A 24250-nucleotide genomic window follows, 5' to 3' on the forward strand; every position below is an offset into this window, starting at 1 on the left:
CTATGAATGACTGCATCACAAAAATGGGGATAAACTCCATCAACCTATATTTAAACCCTGTAACAATGACTGCTTATATTGTTCGAAGAAAAAAAAAGGCTGGCTACCGATGTTTGAAATTTTGTAGGTATGGTATGTTTATTGTGTTTTATAGTTGATATTGTAAACCAGATAAAAGTACATGTCGATTATTCCTGCACTAAGGCTGGTTTCCAGCTTTTCATAGCTAGCGCCAATGTGTTTGAGTAGGACCCAGTCCGTAAACCAGGCTAATGTACATGTTGTGAATTGCCACTGTGGTGCTAAAATTGACATAGTGGTCGTGGATATTGTTTGTCTTTAGAGTTAATCTGTATTGTCCCTGGGGATGGATAGGGTCTTTATCTATTAAATCAGCAGGAGAGAATCGTTTGCAGAATTTGATTGAAAGTGACAAAGACTTGTGATGTTTGTTGTTTTTTCCCCCCGATGTTACAGTGATTGCATCCCAATCACCAAGCTGTCATCTATTCAAGTTGGGGCAACCGGTTTACACACTTTATTAATAGAATTAACCCATGTTTGTCTCTTTTGCATTAAGCCATACGACTTTTGTCTCTTTTGCATTAAGCCATACGACTTTTGTCTCTTTTGCATTAAGCCATACGACTTTTGTCTCTTTTGCATTAAGCCATACGACTTTTGTCTCTTTTGCATTAAGCCATACGACTTTTGTCTCTTTTGCATTAAGCCATACGACTTTTGTCTCTTTTGCATTAAGCCATAGGACTTTTGTCTCTTTTGCATTAAGCCATACGACTTTTGTCTCTTTTTCATTAAGCCATACGACTTTTGTCTCTTTTTCATTAAGCCATACGACTTTTGTCTCTTTTGCATTAAGCCATACGACTTTTGTCTCTTTTGCATTAAGCCATACAACTTTTGTCTCTTTTGCATTAAGCCATACGACCTTTGTCTCTTTTGCATTAAGCCATAGGACTTTTGTCTCTTTTGCATTAAGCCATAGGACTTTTGTCTCTTTTGCATTAAGCCATAGGACTTTTGTCTCTTTTGCATTAAGCCATACGACTTTTGTCTCTTTTGCATTAAGCCATACGACTTTTGTCTCTTTTGCATTAAGCCATACGACTTTTGTCTCTTTTGCATTAAGCCATACGATTTTGTCTCTTTTGCATTAAGCCATATGACTTTTGTCTCTTTTGCATTAAGCCATACGACTTTTGTCTCTTTTGCATTAAGCCATAGGACTTTTGTCTCTTTTGCATTAAGCCATAGGACTTTTGTCTCTTTTGCATTAAGCCATAGGACTTTTGTCTCTTTTGCATTAAGCCATAGGACTTTTGTCTCTTTTGCATTAAGCCATACGACTTTTGTCTCTTTTGCATTAAGCCATACGACTTTTGTCTCTTTTGCATTAAGCCAAACGACTTTTGTCTCTTTTGCATTAAGCCATAGGACTTTTGTCTCTGAGTAAATGATTCTGTTACTGGACGAGATAACTGTTTGTTATTTATTCATTAATTGTTAGATATGCAACGTACATGTATAGATTTTTAATATTTTCCCAAAGCCTGTCAAACCATCTTTATAGTCAGTATTACAACTGAGCACTAATAATGTTAACACCTAGAACCTTAATAACAATGGATGAACCTCCATGAAGTAAAAAAAGTGTTTATGTTGTTGAAAATAATTACTGTAACTCGAGAGAAGTGATAAAGAGCACACCACCCACAAAATAATGGTTTAAATGTTGGTAAAACAAATTTAGGGTGTAAAGGAAAAGGGGTAAATCAGAAAAGATTTCATATGCTAATATATCTACATGTGATCTTCAAATATAAATGTGATTTCATGTTTAATGATAGAAGTATATCTTTACTGCTTTTTAATTTTGTTTTCAGATGAATGAATACAATATTTTAGCAAGAACTATTCATAAAGAATAAAATACATGTACAGTGATTGTGGTTAGTTTTCATTAAATTGTTCTGAAACTGGAACTTGGAAACAGGTCTTTTTGTACAAACATGTAATGAGAGATCACCTGTCTTGAGAGATCATTTTTTGTTGGCAGAAGGGGGTGGTCTCTCAAGACAGGTTTTGCTGTATGCAGTCTTTAATGATGAACATAATATATGTATGTACCCAGTTTCACAGCAATCCATTAAAAAACTGCAAGACAAACTGCAGGACTACATGCACAAAAAAGACTGTGTCATACACTGCAACAATCTTTACAGAAATAAATAGCTATATCAAAAAATTGCAGCAGAATCACAGCAGCAAATGATTTGTCATCTACAGGTGATATGTACATCTGCAGGTGATATGTACATCTACAGGTGATGACCATACAATTTATCAAGTTTCATGGCAATCCATAACAAATGCAGGACTAGTTACACTAATGAAATTGAGACAAAAAGAAGGGCAATAACTCTAATAAAAATTGTGGTAATTATATTGATTTGCTGATATGCACATAGTTTGGTGGTGACCATAGGATTTACCAAGTCCGATTGCAAATACATAAAAAAAAACTACAGGACTAGTTGTGCTAAACAAATTGTGTTGTACATTGCTGCAAGTCAAAAAGGGCATAAAATAATGAGTTTATCTTGAGTGGCACATTATACAATTTTTCCATGTGGTGGAAGGATGGCCAGATGACCAGACACATGAGGATAACTGCCTCTGTCATAAAAAATAGCAATGTCACTTCATCCACATTTCTTACACTGGCCACGAGTTTAATCCAGATGCTACTCACATCAAGCATGGTAAACTCTTTGGTTTATAAACAGCACCGTTTAACACAAATTTAATGTAAACATATGGAACGAAGATCTGCTGATCTGATTATCAAATTCAAAATATATTATGCAGTTTACATATTTTCATGAACTCTTTACTCTTCATAACTCAACCAAAACATCATACACTAACAGTGGCATAAAAGCTGCATTTCATCCCGAAAAGATTAATTTTTTTATTGGTAAATAGAGCTATCTATGCGCTCTAATTAAGCCACATTTAGAGTAAAATATGTTTCATCTTTAAGATTTACCTGTTTGTAACATGTCAGAAGTACATCCATTACCTTGCACGTGTTATCCCAAGTACATCCATTACCTTGCACGTGTTATCCCAAGTACATCCATTACCTTGCACATCTGTTATCCCAAGTACATCCATTACCTTGCACATCTGTTATCCCAAGTACATCCATTACCTTGCACGTGTTATCCCAAGTACATCCATTACCTTGCACATCTGTTATCCCAAGTACATCCATTACCTTGCACATCTGTTATCCCAAGTACATCCATTACCTTGCACATCTGTTATCCCAAGTACATCCATTACCTTGTACATCTGTTATCCCAAGTTAGAAAAGACATTGGCTGTGTAATTTGGCAAGTTTTTGCAACAGATGCAATAAAATATCCTCAGACTAGAGTAGTCTCTCCTCGCATAGAAAATGACTGGCGTCAAATGTTAATTGTCAATTACTGCTGGTGTGAATGAGCATACTCTCTGATGTATGCATGAATGTAACTGCAGGAAAGGCTTGGAAGTGTGAGCTTGCATTTTGATTTGGTATGTATTATCAAAGACACACAATGTACTTAAAAAATGATTTCTTCAAATACATTACCATATCATGAAAAATGCATATGACAGGCAAAATCTCAGCTGTCAATGAGGATAAGAGGGTTATCTTGTGAACTGGTGGTGCTGGGCAGGAGAGTTTGTGGCTGCACTGAGAAGACCCAAGAAGCAAAAAGATTCCCCTGCTAGATATCACTCTTCAGTTGTTTGTTTGTGTGCATGGGAGGGTGATCCCCAATAGACATTCCAGTGGGAAATAAACCCAAAACCAAAGAGGATTTTGGGCCCCATGCCCAAATTAATAAAAAGAGCTGAAACTGAATGACATGGTACTTGTCCTTGCTGACAAGAATCTGAGACAATGCATGAGCAAAAGCAACAATGGGATGCTCTCCCTGTGTTTTTGACTAGGGTGCTGGATACTGCCCGTGTTTGACTCCAGTACTGAATGCTGCATTGACTGTCCTTTGGGAATGGTAGCAGATATTCTGGGAAGACAGTTCATCATACCAAACTGTGTTGATTAATGGTTAAGTCAATGCTGGGCCAGACCTGGAGACCAGACATGGAGATGTGGTCCAGGATTGGCGGATTTCTGAAACCCTATTTTGGTATCGAATATTAAAGGAATGATCATCATTATGTATCAGGGTCTGCATAGGGTGATAGAATGTCCAGGAATGGTTTACATGGGTTGCCATGCCATGCTAGTACTAACCTGGTAGTCTGTGCTCATGATGAAATGTTCTAGTTGTGGCTCAGTGGACAGACAGGGTATACCAGGAAAATAGATCAGCATACTCTTCCTGGTGGTAGAAGTCATAGATCAAGTAAGTATCTGAGCAGTGGCTGACATTTGCTGCCAAAGTCTTATACTAGTTATCAAGGGAATGATGACCATAATCAGTATTGGAGTCTATAAGAGATGATGGAATTGCATGAATGGTTTAGGTGGACTACAATAGTATGCTGGTATTGACTGGATCATATCTGTGTCTTGAATCTGGGACCGGGTGCACCAGGAAAACAGATCGCTGTACCCAGACATGGAAGTTGAAGACACAGATCGATGCTGTGCCAAAGAAGATCTACAGCCTGTTGGTACCTGGTACCACAGTTCAGTCCTGGCCATCATGGTAAAGTTAATTATAGCCAGTACTGTGATCTGTGTCTATGGTATTTCTACCATTTGTCCAACAGGCCGTCATGCCATGTCTAAACTGGTCAGATTGGTAAAGCCAATGAGACATGTTCTTTCTATGGCAATGAGAGTAAGAGCAGACCTGTCATAGTGTAAGAAGCTAATGATGGTCAGCATTGCAAACAAACGCTGATGGTACTTTCATCCTGGATCATGCACATCATACTTATCTTATTTACCTGAATTATTTGTTTGACAGTAACTGTTGCTCATACATTCCACACTAGGGTAAACACATGCCACATGTATGGCCTGAATTGCTCCCCATACAATTTGTAAAGGAAAAGTGATTCTATTTAGTTGTGTTGAACTGCATGTACCCCATGCACTTAATCCTACTGAGTGTGTTAACACCTGTAAATAATGTGAGCAGAACAATGAAACTTAGAAGAAATCATACTAGTTTCACACTGAACTTACTGGGATGGGCATGCAATAATTTTGTAAATATTGCAAAGGAATTTACAGAAATGATCTAACAACATGTAATAACAGATCAGTTGCTTGACAACATTCCAAATCACGTTGAGTACAAAGTTGAATTTAAAGCACTACAGACCATTGGACAAGTAGTAGACAGCAGTGATAAAGATATTCATATGATGAATTTAGACCACTTAAGTGCAAAATATTCATCTTTGATGATGACTGAGTGAGAAATCAAGACAAAACAAAATATATTGATTATACATCCCTAAAGTATAAAACTCCAAATAATAATTCAAGTGATGAAAATTCACAACTGAATTTGGTATGAGCAAGGCCCTGAGAAACAGCGTGCTTACAAGCATGAGTGACAGCAGCAACTGACAATGGATAGGTGTGGGCACCAATTTCTCTCTTCAAGGGAGAACACTCAAGTTTGACTTCCATAGTGGCAAGCAGATGATGTTAGTATTTCTGTTACTGAAACAAATCAAAGCTTGGATGATGTTTTTCTTAGCTTTGGAAGACTGGATTTGCAAGATAGTTGATGTGCTTGTCATGTATTATGATTGGGTAACTTATATGAACATGAAATAATGTCATAAAAACCTTAAAAATGTCAACTCAAATGAACAAATTGAAAATAAGTGTAGATGACATGCTTAAAAATACATTTCTTTTAATGCAAAACAGTGTTGGCTTTATCATATGCAACTGTAACATCAGTGAATATCAAGCTAAGCCTTGTACTAGTAAACTGTGGGTCCCTTAAGAGTATGTCTATGCAACACTCTTACACTCTTCACAAAAATATAGACTTTTTGAGCATATGAACGCTAATGCTAAACAAAGACCATGGCATACTCAAGAAGATAAAAATAATAAACAGAACTGAGGTAGGACATGTGATTTGCTGGTTCCAACTTGCAAAGGTAACATCAACGGTTCTCTCTGGATTCTAATTTCCTCCACCACAAATATGACACCACACCAACACCACTGGAACCATTTAATGCACTTTATGTAATAAATCATGACACCTTTACAATAAATGTACTATACACAGAATAATAATGGTATAAACTTGTTCAGTACCCATTATTAGTCGTTATCACAACATCCATGTAGGTATCTTTATTTACATCTAACAACCGACAGCCTTTGGGAAGATGACCCAGAAATCTCTGGTACAGAGTGCCATCACTAATGTAACACTGGACATTCCCACTGTTGTCTACAGTGATCAGCTCAAGTTTGCTGTTGTTACTGATGTCTGCTGCTGTGACCTATAGTTGATAAAAAATATATTCACAACTTATACTCATTTAACTCCCCTAGTCCTACAATGTAAGATGTCTACCCTGATATTTATGATATTTGGGTTGACCCAACATCATCAATTTCAGGGTAATGTCTTACACTAAAGGACTATCCACTCCACTTGATTTTGACTGCACAATCAAGCCCCACTTCAAGGATATGGATTTTGCAAATTCCTTCGACTGTCACACACAGTTATAAACATGGAACTGTGAACATTATGAACACACATACACACATGAATGATCCATCTCTTTCTTTGAACAAAACAGGAAAAGAGATACTTTTTTCTGTAAGATCAGGAGGCCAGTGTAATAAAGCTGTCAGAAACTTAGAGATGGATTTATTATCAAAGTACTCAGAGAATCGGTACCTGGATGGTCCACACCACATGCAAACCACCTTTTGCAACCACTGGATGTACATATATCATCGGTCCACTCTAAGCATATTTCAACCAGGGTTACATCAACAAACATCAAGCATTAGAAAAGGCCAAGTTTCCCACAGTGAAATCTTATGCCATTGATCTGTTTTCCCCTTCTCAGATCAAGATATCTTTTAGAAACACTTGCATTCTTCCATGGAATGCGAATGTAACTGACAAGACCCAGCTTGTCAACAGCCACAAAGAAACGGTGAATTATCAACCCAGTTTTGGGTAGCTATTCCAGCCATATCAGCATAACCTAAAGAGGAAAAACTGCCATCAAAGTCAGTATGTACCTACTGTGTAAGTTACCTTGGAGGAAATCCTGTGTAGGCCTGATACCACTTGACCTATTTATAATTTTCTTGGCAATGCCAACAAAACCTCAAGACCAAAACTGATGTTAGAATCTAGAGTTTGAACATGTGATGATTTTTACAAGAAGTTAGAACAAAAGGCAATAAAGAAGAAAAGGAAAGAATTATGAAGGGTGAAAAAAAGAGAGAATGGAGAAAAAAGAACCATAGAAAGACATACATGCCAACCCCCAAGAGGTATAAGTGTGATCATTATAAGTGGAAAACAAAATGGGTTTTTTTTGGCCATTAAATGTGTAACCTATATAATACATGCCAGAATTACAGCACTTAGGAAAAATATTCATTCATTTTTGTTACTAACCTGGTTCTGCAGCAGGTCAAAATTCTTGTCACAAAGGGAAAATCCATATGGATCAGAATGCGAATACAAACTACTGAAAAATTTATATTCAGCACTCACTCTAACTAATCTACATGGGTAACTTTCACTGAATGATCATCAACTACAATGAGCACGATCATGTGCTCAGAGTGCTGTAGACAATTACTATTATATTCTTTTAAAGTTTTTAAAGTGGTGTTGATTTATTCTTTTGTTTTGATCTGATATGTATTGAAATTTGAAAAATTTATCTACTCTAATACTGTCTGTCCAATAACATCCACAACTCACATGATAAAGCATTTCACATAACATCTGGTGCCATTTTATTTAAAATTATAGACTGCTCAGCTAAAAAAAACTTACTTATCAACATAATTAATCTGTGAGAAAGAGTTCATATGACTCTGCACCATAGTCACTAAATTAAAAACCCACAGAACTTGTGAAGTTTGAAGTTCATATTGAAAGAAACTCTTTTGTTTTCTTGGAAATGGGTCATATACAGTTTCTATAAATAATAATAATAATAATAATAATGAGGACTTTGTATAGCGCCTAATCTTTAGAAGCTCTAAGCGCTTTACAACATTAGACAACACCTATAAGATAAAAAACATATATAATGATATGATTATAAACACAAACACCATGAAATTATAAAACATAGAAAAAAAACATGCTGAGAATATTTAAGGTAGGAAACATTATTAAGTCTTTAAGTTTGTTCTTGCAGTCAAAATAAGTGAGTTTTGAGAGCACTCTTGAATGAGATCACTGTGTCTTTGTGTCTAAGTTCAGTGGGCAATTCATTCCACGCTGCTGGGCCCTGGTATGCAAAAGAATGCTGTCCATATGACTTTGTTTTTATAGTGGGAATAACGAGTATATGATTGTCAGAAGAGGAGCATAAGTATCTTGCTGGTGTGTACACATGGGTGAGGTCGGATAGGTATGTTGGACTAGAGTCCGTCAGTGAAACGTAGCACAGAGAACAAATTTTGTGTTTGATTCTGGATTGAATGTATAGCCAGTATAGGGTACAGAGCAGTGGGGAGGTGTGCTCTGATCATGGTACTCTACGTATGATCCAAGCAGCTGTGTTTTGAACTTTCTGGAGTAGATATTGAGATGAACCAGACAGAGTTGAGTTACAATAGTCAAGTCTTGAAAGTACTAATGAACACACAAGTGCTTAGTGGCATCAATTGAAAGATTTTTGCGAATGGAGCCGATGTATCTCAGCTCAAGATATGCAGCCTTGCATATGTTCATGACATGTTGGTGCAATATGAGAGTACTGTCCAGAGTAACACCTAGGTTTCATACTGATCTTGTGAATTTAATGTTGGTGTTGCTGATATTTATTGTTTGAGGTAAAGGATGTGAATGAGAAAGTCTTTGTGTTGTAATCAGAATGGCCTCAGTTTTATCATCACTCATCTGCAGCTTGTTACATGTCATCCATGATTTCACATCAGAAATGCACCTCTCTACACCTTGGATGGTAGCATCAACTTCAGTTGAATGGCTAGATTTGTATATTTGGGTGTCATCAGCGTACAATTGGTGAGACATGGATAATGCTCTATGACACTTGAGAGTGGCTGAGTGTATAGAATGAAGAGAACAGGTCCAAAAACAGACCCCTGTGGAACACCACAACATAGATCAACTGGGCTGGATAAGGAAAGTACTTTTAAGCTATTCTTACACAGCAGTCATCTTTTTAAGAATATTCTCAAATTTATATCAGTGGAATTAAATGGATGATAATAGAAATGACATAAAAACATTTATTGCTTTATTTTTATATTTTAAGATACCAAAAAGCGTAATCCATTTACATGCAAGCGTAAAACATAATCTGGTGAAGAAGCATAATGGTTGGTGTGTATGGAAAGACCTAGATTAGCTGAAAACATCCCCATGAGAATAAATCCAGAAAATCTTCAAGATAAAAGAAAAAGATGTTGAGTTACTCTTATAGGTGGTGAATGCAAATCTTCTGATCTATCTGTGGAGGAGTCTGACAATAACAGTGATGGAGATGAGATGAAGGAAACATTTGGGGTTTAGTGTTGCAAGTCTCCACAGTGGTACCTCAAACCCTATTTTGGAATGCTTGATCTTAATGATGGTATCCCTGGCAAATATGACTGCTGTATCATCTCAGTTTATATGCAGCATTTGCTTGAATAAGGAAGAATAGTTTTATCAGTGACAATGACTTACTCTATACCAGACTTTGATCATTGTTCTGCTGGATATAATTATGCTTTTATTACATTGTTTACTTTTTTATTTTGAACATTATTTCAATAATTTCATTAGGTTATTGTACATGAGAATGTGTTAGCCATGCCATATAAGTGCAACATAATATATGTTCATCGTATAAGTTTGGCCTTCAATTCTAATCATTAATTATTGGCTGAGGCTAAACAAAATTTATATTAAAATTCTACTGAATTGTAAAGGTGTGTTACTAGCATATTTCTTTCCAAATAAACTTGAAATTAGGAGTTATATTCCACTTTCGAGTTAAAATATTCATTTTTATAGTCAACTACTCCTATTCCTTGTCTCAATTAATTAATTTTGCATTTACTTTTTATGATTTGCATCTTAAATTCATTTTTGTAATTGTATCCCTGATATAGCCTGATAATTTGACTAAATTAGTCTATGTACCTTGATCGTCACCATTTTCAAGGTACTGAAATATCTTTAACTTCTTAAATGTCCATGTGACCTTTTTTGAGACATTTATTAAAAAACACTGAAGACATTGATGTAACTTCATCATTTAATGCCATGACACCAAATTATCACATTTTCTGAATTGGTGAATAAGTAAAACAATATCCTTTTCTGTCATATTTTTTAATAGCTATATAAATGAGAATTTGAATTCCAATAGCGACCCAAACTGAGGTTAAATAATCAGAAATTGTTATATTTTTGCCAAACTCAAGAACAAAGAAAATCAATTAATGAGAGGTGCCAGTAGATGATTAGTTTTTCAAGGTGCAGATAAATGATACGGTATCCACTTAAAAAATCATCACAAATACAAGTTAATGGTTCCCCACATCGATGGACATGCTGTAATTTTGCATTTAACATGAAGAAAAATACTGTTAATGACCATAATGTTAAGTATTATATCACCATGGAGCAAGTTCATGTGGTTGTCACACAAACCTATGAAATTAACAGCTTGGGCATAACATGTTACCAAGCATGAATACTGAGCAATACTGATGTTGAGATTTAAGGAAAAGCATATATTCCTGGAAGATACCCATAGTGCATGAAACGCAAGATGTCATATATACATTAATGTGTTTTGGAAATATAAGGAGAGATAGAAGCCAGGCAGGCAGAAGGATGTGTTACTCCATAGCCCTTGCCAATCATTTTGGAAGGTGAAGGATGGATTCGAATTGTAGGAAGGTGGTGTGCAACACCACAGACCTCACTAGTGGTGACTTATGGGTTATAAACTGTGTAAATTCATTGAGCCAAACAGTGGAGTGATATTTGGATCAGGATACAAGTGGGAAAACTGATGTTGCAGAGTTCCTAATGTAGTGCAACGATAGAACTATACAATCAAAAGAGAGCTGGTTGTTGTTGTTGTTGTTGTAGGGTTTAACGCCATTTTTCAGCACACGATAGGCTATACATGGCGGCCAGTATTAATGGTGGAGGAAGAACCCGGAAAACCCCGGAAAGAACCACCGACCCACGAGAAGCTACTCGCAAGCTTTCGCACATACCCACATTGGCTGAATCTGAGACTTGAACTCATGCAGACAGAGGTGAGATGGCAGTGATCTGTAACAGACAGCGCTTTAGACCACTCAGCCACTCGGGGCCCCAAAAGAGAGCTGGATAACAGGAACTGAATATTAATGTTATTTCATTAAACATTTTAATATCATCACGAGGTATTGTTAGTGGGAATGTGTGAGCATGTTATATGTCAATAAGTGTAATATTATTTGTAATATTATTTGTGTATTTTCCGTTCTTTGTCTTTGTGTGTTAGTGATTATTTCTTGTCACAAAAATTCACCCTTCTGCATCTTAAAGCATTTGACTAAGTATTCATGACAGTGGTTATTTAATGATTGTTAAAAAGCCTGGAAAAAGTGATGAGAACTGATTTCCAGCCAGAATATACTCACATTTACATTAAGTCTAATTGTTGACGACACCATCTGCTATTTTATTCAGGCTTCATTATGGTATGCACACTAGCTGGCTAATTGTCCATTCTATATGAAAATGGGAGCAAAAACTCGGGACTATTACAGAGGTAAATCTGACTACAGGAAGCAGTATTTCTTGGATTTTATGCATGCATGCATCAGCAGCTACATCTGAATCTACTGATTTATTAGTATAGCTATTTGTCCAGATATTTAACAAATGAAAGAGATAGTAATATTATTATGAATGAGTACTCCATTTGTAACAATTAATGAAAATACCTCTGGTTATTAGTACCAAGGTAATACATGTTTTAATAAAATATAATAAAATCAGTTTTCTTTCATCAGAACAGCAAGCAGGACTCAGTTATAGGTGCTATCCTCTCTGATTAGCATATAGAAATCAATTTATAATTATCATTTCATATGTGCACTTACAAGATAATTACTGGGTTGATATGCAGATGTGTCTGCTATGCACAACTGCCTATACCCAGCGACTTTGGGCATCATTTTTGGTGATGTTTGCATGGTTGAAATGGTATAGGGGTTGGTGGATGATTAGGTAAGGCAATGGATGCTGTACAAATTATGTTAATGTTTTCAAGCATTCTTGATAGTACTTTTTCACTTTCTTTGGTGCATATTTATATTTCTCTCTCTCTCTTTATATATATATATATATATATATATATATATATATATATATATATATATATATATATATATACATACACACACATGTATATGCTTAGTGAGTGAGTGTTTTTGCACCTTGAATCCTTACCTTTAACCTTGTTACATCCTTTTCTGGGATGGGCAATGATTGTAAATATAAGGACAATGGTACATGTAAAAGTGCCATTACTCATTGGAAAAGTTAGATTTCTGCTCAATATATATATTATAACATATATATTATAACTTCCTATCTTATTTGATTATATTAATGTTGTTCTATGTTATATATGAAATGTATTAACCTGTCCATGGATAGTGTTCTTTAACACAGGCAACCCTGGTTTTTGTTTCCTGGCTGTGTCGATCACATGCAGTGCACCTGCTGATGTTCCTATTACAATCTCCATCAAACCTCCATCTCCATCTATATGAATTACAGTAGGACTGAACAATGCATAGGCTGGGAAACTAGAGGACCTCTGAAAAATAAGCAAAACTACATTACATCATGCAAATTTCAACACAGGATAACATAAGTAAAGTAATATTAATAATTTTCGATCTCTATATTTATCAATGTTGTGACATCATGCCAAAACACATGTAAGACACTGTGGCATAACAGGTAGCAAAGGCAGACTGCAAACCTTTAAGGCAATATATGCAACAAGAAGAATCTTATATATGTGTTCATTAGGCATTCAATTTATTTAACGTTCTGAAAAATACAAGATGCCACTCACTTCAGGCAGCTTGTACTATACGTTATTGAACTTGTGTGAAACAAATTAATATCTAATGAGCATCTGTGGAAAATCGTGTATGAATTGGACTAATAGTCATGTACTTGTGTAGATGTTGCAAAGGCATATGCAATCAAACTACATACTCTGTAATAAATTGATATAAGTTTCATGGAATAATTTTGAATCTTTAAAAAAAAAAAGCATTATGAAATGATTCAGTGGCATTATGGGTAATACCTATATTGTTTCATCATTTATTATTTATAAATTTGTACTAAATTCAAATATAATTCATAGGCATTTGATCTTTTTCCCCGAGATCCATGTCTCAATAATACTGAAATTTAAGAATATATATCTCTAATTGATCTTAGGTTTGGGGGCTTCCAGTAAAACATACATGGGACCCAGAAAAGGCACTTTTATTGTGAGTACTCACCCATAGATGCAATTTAGAATTTTCTTATCATTTTTATGTGAAATATTTTAAATCGAAAAACCCTGACATATATTCTTAAAAAAATGGCCTTCCCTGTATGTTTAAGTGGAACAGCCCTTACACAAAAATACACAAGTTGTTTTCCATAATCAGCAGAACAAACAAGTTTAATATGGTACAGGGATGCATCAAGGCTGTCAGGCTACAATTGATTTATATGATATATCAAACAAGTCCTTTCAACTATACACAGAAGAAAAGACAAATATGGTTATGGATCTCCTTTTTACTGCTTTCCTATTATTTTTACAGTCGAATGGAAGTCAAAACAAATTATAATCTACAGAACATCGATTGAGTACATTTAAAAACATTGATGTGTGGATACATTTGAAACCAATCTGAGTAAATACTTCTATTCTGGGTGTGCAGTATATGGAAAATATGGGTTGAACAGCCACCAAACTCTAAATGTTTCATCCAATAAGATTGCCATATACTGGGTTAAAATTTAAGTCCCAAAATTTTAAATTATGTAGGCAAAATCCAAGTTACATATTGTGATATGTACCAAGCTATACAATTATATTAGGGAAAAACAATTTAGTGTTCTGGGACTGGGGTCTGACCTTTTTTCCAAAATTTCCATCTATCAAAAGCTGGAAAAAATACCTTGCTCTAATTTAGAGCAAAATAACACCACATTATATCTCTTATATTATCTAAATATAATTTTATAGAGATAAGAAACAATATCTCAGTTCAAAAGAAAACTGACGATGACAATGAAATGAGCAGTGCATTATAGTAGATGAATTTGCTATGTGTATGTTAATTGTTAAGTTTGTCATCTAACAACATTAACTAAAGCAGGATGATTAAGGTTATACTAAACCGCTCTGGTGGCCTAGTGGTTAGAGCATCTGCCTCGGATGTGGGAGGTTGCGGGTTCGAACCCCGGCCGAATCATAGCAAAGACTTATAATAATGATACTAACAGCTGCCTTGCTAGGTGCTCAGCATTAAGAGGTTAGTGTTAGCACTGGTCGACCACTGAGTGGGACATTATGCTACATGTCTGTGGCATGATGTCCCAGAGATACAAATCACTATAAACTGCCACACTGCCGACAAAGCGATATGACTAAAAAAAAATTAAATCTAAGTTAAAAATCCAAATCACACACACACACACACACACACACACACACTATAGCTTACACACTATCAAAGACATTATTCTAACATTAAAGAGCTTGCTGATAAAAATAGGAAGTGCTGAAACATAAGTGTACACACTTAAACCTACAATTTACTAGCAACACTATTGATACAACAGGCAAAGTAAATTCAGGTGGGATGCCAACATTTGGACAAGACATTTATCAATGAGGGCCACTAAAAATAAAACAAACATAACAAAGGAAAATAATTACTCTCTTGAAAATATTGGGATGATCTGCAATTGTACAAGTAATGCTGGTATTAACACATCAACATACGCTATTACATAGATAAAAGTTACATTATTTAAAAAAAAAATCTGAAATGTTTTCAAAACTAGGATTTAGCCCAAATAAGTTTCACAACATTCCATTGGACACCACATTAGCATATGTGACAAATGTCAAACATCTGATTAAAGGATCATATATATAATTACACTAGCTATTGGATGGGAGTGATAAATGAAAGTTTCAAAATAAAAAATAAAAAAATTTAAAAAGAAAATAAAATAAAGAAAAATTTAAAATTTGTTAAAAATTACTTTGTCATGACAAAATGAAAACATGTTGTTAATTACATTTGTAATAAGATCATTTAGGAATTTCCACATTCTTTTTTTCCTGACAGTAAATACCTAAGTACCAGTACTGACACCTAAAACCAGAAAAAATACCATGGTAAACCATTAATTATTGTGCATGTCTACTAAAAATGGACTATGCAGGACTCTCACTACATAAGGATACTAACTGTGGTAAGGTCTAGGAACTATTGTTTTGATGATTTCCAAGCTGGTTAAATTTACAATGGTGAGGCCAGCCACCAGGTACTTGTCTAAATCTGAAGTGCTCAGATTGCTGATTTGCTCAAAGTTTTCTGGAAGCCTGAAAATGAAAGAAATTTAGAAAATATCACCCCTCCCAGAAAAAAACCCTCTTTTTAGCTAAAAGAGCTAAAAGTTATCTGCCAACCCAGATGGCAGTTGGGCAGAGTGATCTCCCGTTAATGTAGGGATTGTTGGCAAAACCCACGAATAGCAGTTATTAAAGTAGGGAAAAGGAATTTTGCCAGACTAGACAATACCAGCTTCTCAAAATGTAAGGAATGAATTACCATATACAAATAATATATAAAAAGTTATTGGCTCTCTTTTTAAATAATTTACTAATGAAGTCCACAAAACAAAAATGACCAAGCTTAGCAGGCAGTTATTTCAAAGGTGCAAATCTGAAGTAAGGCCAAGATGTATACACTATAACCCATTTTATACACATCAATATTACACTAAAATAAAGGGAATTATAAGTTCTTTGAACAATATCTATACAAGGTCTTGTTTAAATTTAAATATAACAAGGAAAACCAAGGAAATTCTTTTTCTTTAAAAATGTAACCCTATGCAAAATACAAAATTGTAGAGCACCACCTTAAAACAAATAAGAAAATTTTTTAAAATATTTTTCTTAATTTCATATCATCATGCATGATGTTGTGAATAAAATTGTATATACATGTATTAACAAAGCAAATTATGATTATTTTGCTTATGCTTACACAATATGCCCTGAGGCAATATTGCGTGTGTAATGACCTTAATTATGGAGAAATTAGAAGTCTTAGAACACAGGAGTGAAGTAAACTTTATTTAAAACTGTTGCACTTAAGTGAAAGAAATATGTCATGAAAATGTTTTCTTTTCATTCATTTATGATGAAATTAAGAAATAAATGATGACAAAGCAAAATCGCTTTCTTCCATATTCTAGTGTTAAAACAATAAGCGAACATTTTAACCGTTGACCTTTGGCCTCCATGAACCTCATCTGTTCCATTCCTTTTCAAACTGTAAAATTTATTGGTGACATCTCAGGAATAAATTGTGGCAAGTTTCATGTTCCCATCTTTCAGCATAATATTGGTCACAATGTTGACAAAGTAGAATGTGCATTTTTTAAATAACTCACTTTTCATCATAAAGGGGGTGGGGTAGGTTGTGCTTGTGTTGGGCTTTGATGCTAATAAATACTGCTCTGTTGTGGTGGTGGTTGGGGGGGAATAGAGGATGATTATTCACATTGACTGTTTTGATACTTACCACTAAATTGTTTCAGCCATACAACCAAAATTAAATCATACAATAATTATAGGTTACTGCATTTATATGGGAAAATATGAACAAATTTTTCTGCAAAATACTTTATGACCTTGCAGTAACCTTTTTACTATATGCTCATTTTGTTTAACTACCTAAGGCTTAACAATAAAAGACATTACAAAAACAATGTAATTGAATTTATATTGTATTCCAAAAATATTCACAACCATAGATTCATCAATATGCAGTAACAGTATTCATGTGCACATAGCTCCACCCAGTGACCTTTTAACTTAGTTGTGTGCTCTGCATCAGTTTAAAAAAGAAATGTCATTTTGGTCTGCTTAAAATTGAAATTTAGAGTGATATCGTGAATGAATGCTTAAATTTTGTTTCTATGTTGATCCATCTCAATTCTGCTTTTCTTTTTATGAGGGACTGGATTATGGGTCAATTCAGTGAAATAAGGTTTAACATTGAGCTTCATCTAAATAACTTTAACATTGAGCTTCATCTAAATAATATTGACAATGAGCTTCATCTAAATAACTTTAACACCGAGCTTCATTTAAATACTTTAACATTGTTTTATCTAAATAACTTTAACACCGAGTTTCATCTAAATAACTTTAACATTGAGATTCATCTAAATAACTTTAACACCGAGTTTTATCTAAATAACTTCAACACTGAGCTTCATCTAAATAACATTAACATTGAACTGAATCTTAATAACTTGATTAACATTCAGCTTCATCTAAATACCTTTAACATTGAGCTTAATCTTAATAACTTTAACATTGAACTGAATATAAATAACTTAATTAACATTGAGCTTCATCTAAATAACTTTAACACTGAGCTGAATCTAAATAACTTTATCATTGAGTTTAATCTAAAAACTTTAACATTGATTATAATCTAAATAACTTTAACATTGAGCTTAATCTAAATAACTTTAACATTGAGCTTAATCTAAATAACTTTAACATTGAGCTTAATCTAAATAACTTTAACATTGAGCTTAATCTAAATAACTTTAACATTGAGTATAATCTAAATAACTTTAACATTGAGCTTAATCTAAATAACTTTAACATTGAGTATAATCTAAATAACTTTAATATTGAGTTTAATCTAAATAACTTTAACACTGAGTGTAATCTAAATAACTTTAACATTGAGTATAATCTAAATAACTTTAACACTGAGTGTAATCTAAATAACTTTAACATTGAGTATAATCTAAATAACTTTAACATTGAGCTTAATCTAAATGACTTTAACATTGAGTATAATCTAAGTAACTTTAACATTGAGCTTAATCTAAATAACTTTAACATTGAGTATAATCTAAATAACTTTAATATTGAGCTTAATCTAAATAACTTTAACACTGAGTGTAATCTAAATAACTTTAACATTGAGTATAATCTAAATAACTTTAACACTGAGTGTAATCTAAATAACTTTAACATTGAGTATAATCTAAATAACTTTAACATTGAGCTTAATCTAAATGACTTTAACATTGAGTATAATCTAAGTAACTTTAACATTGAGCTTAATCTAAATAACTTTAACATTGAGTATAATCTAAATAACTTTAATATTGAGCTTAATCTAAATAACTTTAACATTGAGCTTAATCTAAATAACTTTAACATTGAGTATAATCTAAATAACTTTAACATTGAGCTTAATCTAAATAACTTTAACATTGAGTATAATCTAAATAACTTTAACATTGAGTATAATCTAAATAACTTTAACACTGAGTTGAATCTAAATAAATTTAACATTGAGTGTAATCTACATAACTTTAACATTGAGCTTAATCTAAATAACTTTAACATTGAGTATAATCTAAATAACTTTAACACTGAGTTGAATCTAAATAACTTTAACATTGATTATAATCTAAATAACTTTAACATTGAGCTTAATCTAAATAACTTTAACATTGAGTATAATCTAAATAACTTTAACATTGAGTATAATCTAAATAACTTTAACATTGAGCTTAATCTAAATAACTTTAACATTGAGTATAATCTAAATAACTTTAACATTGAGTATAATCTAAATAACTTTAACACTGAGTTGAATCTAAATAAATTTAACATTGAGTATAATCTAAATAACTTTAACATTGAGCTTAATCTAAATAACTTTAACATTGAGTATAATCTAAATAACTTTAACACTGAGTTGAATCTAAATAACTTTAACATTGATTATAATCTAAATAACTTTAACATTGAGCTTAATCTAAATAACTTTAACATTGAGTATAATCTAAATAACTTTAACATTGAGTATAATCTAAATAACTTTAACACCGAGTTGAATCTAAATAACTTTAACATTGAGTATAATCTAAATAACTTTAACACTGAGTTGAATCTAAATAACTTTAACATTGAGTGTAATCTAAATAACTTTAACATTGAGTATAATCTAAATAACTTTAACATTGAGTATAATCTAAATAACTTTAACATTGAGTATAATCTAAATAACTTTAACACCGAGTTTAATCTAAATAACTTTAACATTGAGTATAATCTAAATAACTTTAACACTGAGTTGAATCTAAATAACTTTAACATTGAGTGTAATCTAAATAACTTTAACATTGAGTATAATCTAAATAACTTTAACACTGAGCTGAATCTAAATAACTTTAACATTGAGCTTAATCTAAGTAACTTTAACATTGAGCTTAATCTAAGTAACTTTAACATTGAGCTTAATCTAAGTAACATTAACATTGAGCTGAATCTAAAGAGCGTTAACACTGAACTTAATCTCAATAACTATAGCATCAAACTGAATCTAGATAACTTTAACACTGAGCCTACTCTAGGACGCTGACAGATGTATGGATGCATGTACAAACAACAGATGCCAAAATGACTGCAATGTGCAATTACACCAAGACTGGCTTGACAACAAATGTGTGACAGAACAATGTGCTGTACAATCTGCAAATTGAATGGAAGAAATCCAAAGAAACCAAAGAAGCCCCAATACAACAAACATTTAATATTCATGCTTGTCTGAGACGATGTGTAAAACACCAACTTGTAATCATCTTTATTGTAGAAATAGGAGACAAGTTTGACCATCTCCTCTGGTCTCAGGTCATGATTCAGGTCCACAGTTACTGGGCTTGCCATCACATGTGGATCCACGGGAACATATTGTTTTTCCTGAGAAATGTAATCAAGTTAAGCGCATGATGTAATCAACATAACATAATACAAAGGTCCATAACAATAATGAAATTCAATATATTACAGTCCCTCATACAACCTGGGTATAGTCATGGATCCTATCAAATACCTCAGGGATCAGAAATCAACTGCCAATTTCACAATTTGCTAAAAATATTAACCAGGTCAAAAAATATATATTTGGCAAATATATCTGAATAAAAAAACTGCAGTCTGGTACAGAATCCTTCTGCTGACTCACTGACTTTTGAGGTCAATTCCTCTGTATGACATGTCAAACTGGAAATGATACCTATCAAATCCTCACTACTTAATAGTATCTAAATTTGACAATTAGAAGTATTCTCTTAGGTGTCAAAAGTGTCCCTATCAGGCAAGGATCACTTGGTGATGAACCCAGTTTTAACTCATGTGCATTGCACAATTCTTAATGGTACTTTTCTAAGTTAATCAAGTAGCAAAGTCTAGAATAATGTATGCTTTATTATCACAAGAAAAATCTGCTTAACATAAAGCACAGATTGTGCCTTCAATAAATTTGATAGTTAATTTAGAGTTTACAGCTGACCATGTCAGAAGTCATTGGCACTCGCATGAAATAATACTCTTTCCAATTATACATCATAACGATCTAAGTCAAAGATAAATTAAAATGTCTAAAAATCACAGATTTGATACCAACATCTGTTTCGTCTTGAAAATAGGACATCATGCTTCCAAATATGATTTTATTATTTTTGTTGCTCAATATATACTAAGAGAAAAAGAGTATATGCAATACATATTTAAGGATGATTGCTTCTTAATTGTTGTAGTAACTAACTTGAAAAAAATGGAAATTTTATATAAATAATGGTCAAAGAAATCTAAAATCACCCCAAAATGAAATGGTTGGTGTGCATTTTCTTTCACCATTCTTAGCTTATTTATTCATCCCGAAGAAATGGTCATTACATAAAACAGTATTATTTTGTAAAAATTAATTATTTAAGTATTTCCATTCTTGTGCTGTCATATCTATGATACTGATCTATAATAATAGATCCTGAGTTAGTCACAATCCACTGGCCTCTTAAAATGATGGCAGGGGATAGGTACCAAAGTTCACTGCACTGGCATCTGTACAAATCATTATTCTTGGTGGCTGGACATGTAAGGGAGCACCTGCTGTGAACCAAATGATGTCCTCCCATTTGTTGAGATGTAGCATTGTATTAAATGAAACAAGGACTGTTTGTTCCTCATGGGAAAAAGTTTCAGCCACCACTGGGAGAACAGGATTATTGGTAATACCCATGACAATGAAATCTAGTGTTACAATGAGGAGACCCAATAGGCGAAGAAATTCTTGATCTGAAACGTGACTCTCTGCAAGAATTGAAGCTACTGATTTTCAAAGCATGTTCCTGATGGAGACAAGGCTCTCTTCAGTTGCATTTGAATTCCATATTCAAGTGGATGAAATCTTGAGATGGGATGGTATCAGATTTGTCCTTGCTAACAAGTAATCTAAGGGAATTCATGTCTTGATTTAAAATATAATTCACCTGGTGTTCTTGTATGTCACCCAGGTACTTGGATGCCATGGGCATGGAAATGATCCTTAAGTAACCATAATTTATGTGAAGGGTTGGGGATTGATACTGAGACCAAAGCTGAGTGCCTTGAACAGATATACCATATCCCTGGAAGCAAACTGGAGGAATTTCCTGGAAGTCTAGTGAAATGAAACATGTAGGTATGCATTGTGTAGATCAAAACTGATTGCAAAGTCTCCCTCCTGAACAGCATTTAGAAACTTTCCTGCTGTTTCCATTCCAAGCCATAGTGCCTATATGACAAGGTTTCAAGAGCTGAGGCCTATAATTGACTGAACAATGCCTTGGTACTCAAAACAGTCTTGAATAAAAACCTCTGCGATATTATGTTTTAAACCATAACTGACCTTTTCTCTGAGAAGAAGGTTATTTTCTGCAGTAGATATCTCCTTTGAATGTATCTTTTAGGATGTCTGTAGCTGAAAGGGCTCTGGAAAATGGGAGATGGGCACTGAATGAGATTCTGAGGCCCTCTGAAATGAATTGCAGGATCCACGGATCATGGACGCAAAGTCTTTCCCATTCTATTGTAAATTGGCCAAGTCTTCCCTCACCAGGATATCTCACAAAGGCGAAAGAAAATGGCATCATTTCTTAGTGGAGGGAAGCTGGCATGGAGAGAAACATGAAAACAATTCCCCTCCCTCTGCTTTTTGCCCACATTTGATCTCAAGAACCATGGCTTCCAACATGTATAGGCTCTGATAGACTGCTCCCCCATTTGGCATGCCCTTGGAGGGAGAGGGTCTCTCTGTTCCTCTGATATCCATTCTAGAACAATCACTGATGCTATGACTATAGTAGATTTGTTTCCTTGTTGGCCTGTTTGCATACTTACCCCACATGACCATTAAAAAGTAAGATGGAGGTCAGTTGTTGTGATCTAAGCTGGACTTGTGATGCTTGTTCAGGAAGGTGGAAGTGAAGAGCAATGCATCCCTTTCCACCAGCTATAAAATGACCACTTTTGTCATGAAACTAAACTGTGTGTGTAGTACTGCACATACACCATTTGTGAAAGAGTCCCATGTGTCCCACATGCATACTAACTGGTGTTCTACTATTGAGAATTTCAACATTCCCCATCTTTGCTAGCCATAAAGGCTCAGATATGTTAAACCCTATCTACACCTTGGTGGATCAAGCAGATATTTCTGTGCTTTGTCCTAGCGACATCTATTGGATTTCATTAGTTGCCTCCTTTAGTATGCAATACCAACAAACCAAACAAGTGTATTTGGGTGAAATGTATATGTACAAACACAGACCAGAAGTGGAAAATAGCTTATTTATGAGTTCATTCAAGTTGTGTGCTCTTCTTGTCTCAATCATGCAAGAACAGTGTTCAAATCTGAACAACTTAATTTTGATTGGTTATGGTGGCTTGCTACCACATCCAATGAAATTCACTGACCTGAAGCACACAAATATCTGCCTGATCCACCAAGGTATAGATAGGGTTAATATATTAGACCCTTGGCTAGTGAAGGTGAAAATTCCCAGGCCGTATAGTATGTTTTAATGAAAATGGTTGGCAGTCACTGCAGAGAAAAAATGGTCTACTGACACTTGCTTTCTAAAGATGCCTTTCTAAGCAATTCAATAAGTCAGCCACTCAACCAGACTGTGGTAAATGTTTGAAGTCTGGTTGGTCATTTTTGGCTAATAGATCAATGGATGCTGGGACACAAAACAAATCTGTTGATGGAACAGGTGGGAGCATGACAAAATTCTGTTGTTAACAGATAAACATCTTTTCAATCAGTGCTTGGAAGGCAGAGTCTTTTATCTTGTCGCTCCTGGGAGAAGACAATGGAGGATGTAAGCATGATTTGTCTAATGAAGAGTTTTTGTGATACAGATGATTCTTTTGAAAACTTAGATGGGTAACATGGCACTAACCTAGTCGCAGAGTGTGCATTGTGGCACTATAATGGGAGGGCTAATCTATATTAGTGGGGTGTTTTATGTCAGGACAGAATATGAGAGGTTTCATCAACATAAGCAATCTCATCATTCAACATTTATGTTGATCTATTGCTGTTGGCTGAGTCCAATCCTATTGGTGCAAGGATCTTAATGCCAGACTGGTTATGGAATACTGGATTCACAAAACCAGTCCCCTCCCATACTAGGTGAGACAGTGTTGGAGCTGGATTTACCTGCTGTCAATCTGCCTTGTATATCATCAGAAGAGTAGACTGGTTGTCATACTATTGCAGCACAAGTCCTATTGTTTCTACCAAAAGTGTCATTTTAATAATCTAGCATGAAAATATGCAATAACATTAGTCTAAAGGGACTATTTA

General features: G+C 34.2%; 1 pseudogene across 1 annotated transcript in view; it reads right to left on the bottom strand.

Annotated features, from left to right (window-relative positions):
• LOC149805479 (uncharacterized) overlaps window positions 1-24250 on the bottom strand; it is a 61952-nt pseudogene that overhangs the window by 20024 nt on the left and 17678 nt on the right. Inside the window, exons 5-10 of the transcript XR_016414444.1 lie at window positions 21891-22060; window positions 20192-20319; window positions 15761-15894; window positions 12901-13077; window positions 6338-6528; window positions 5507-5510 (exon numbers count right to left, since the gene is read on the bottom strand). The product of XR_016414444.1 is annotated as an uncharacterized LOC149805479 (transcript). The remainder of the gene's footprint in view (window positions 1-5506; window positions 5511-6337; window positions 6529-12900; window positions 13078-15760; window positions 15895-20191; window positions 20320-21890; window positions 22061-24250) is intronic.

This window comes from Sinohyriopsis cumingii, chromosome 2 (assembly GCF_028554795.1).
Source record: "Sinohyriopsis cumingii isolate HCF-2022 chromosome 2, ASM2855479v2, whole genome shotgun sequence".
In the NCBI taxonomy this organism is placed as follows: domain Eukaryota; kingdom Metazoa; phylum Mollusca; class Bivalvia; order Unionida; family Unionidae; genus Sinohyriopsis; species Sinohyriopsis cumingii.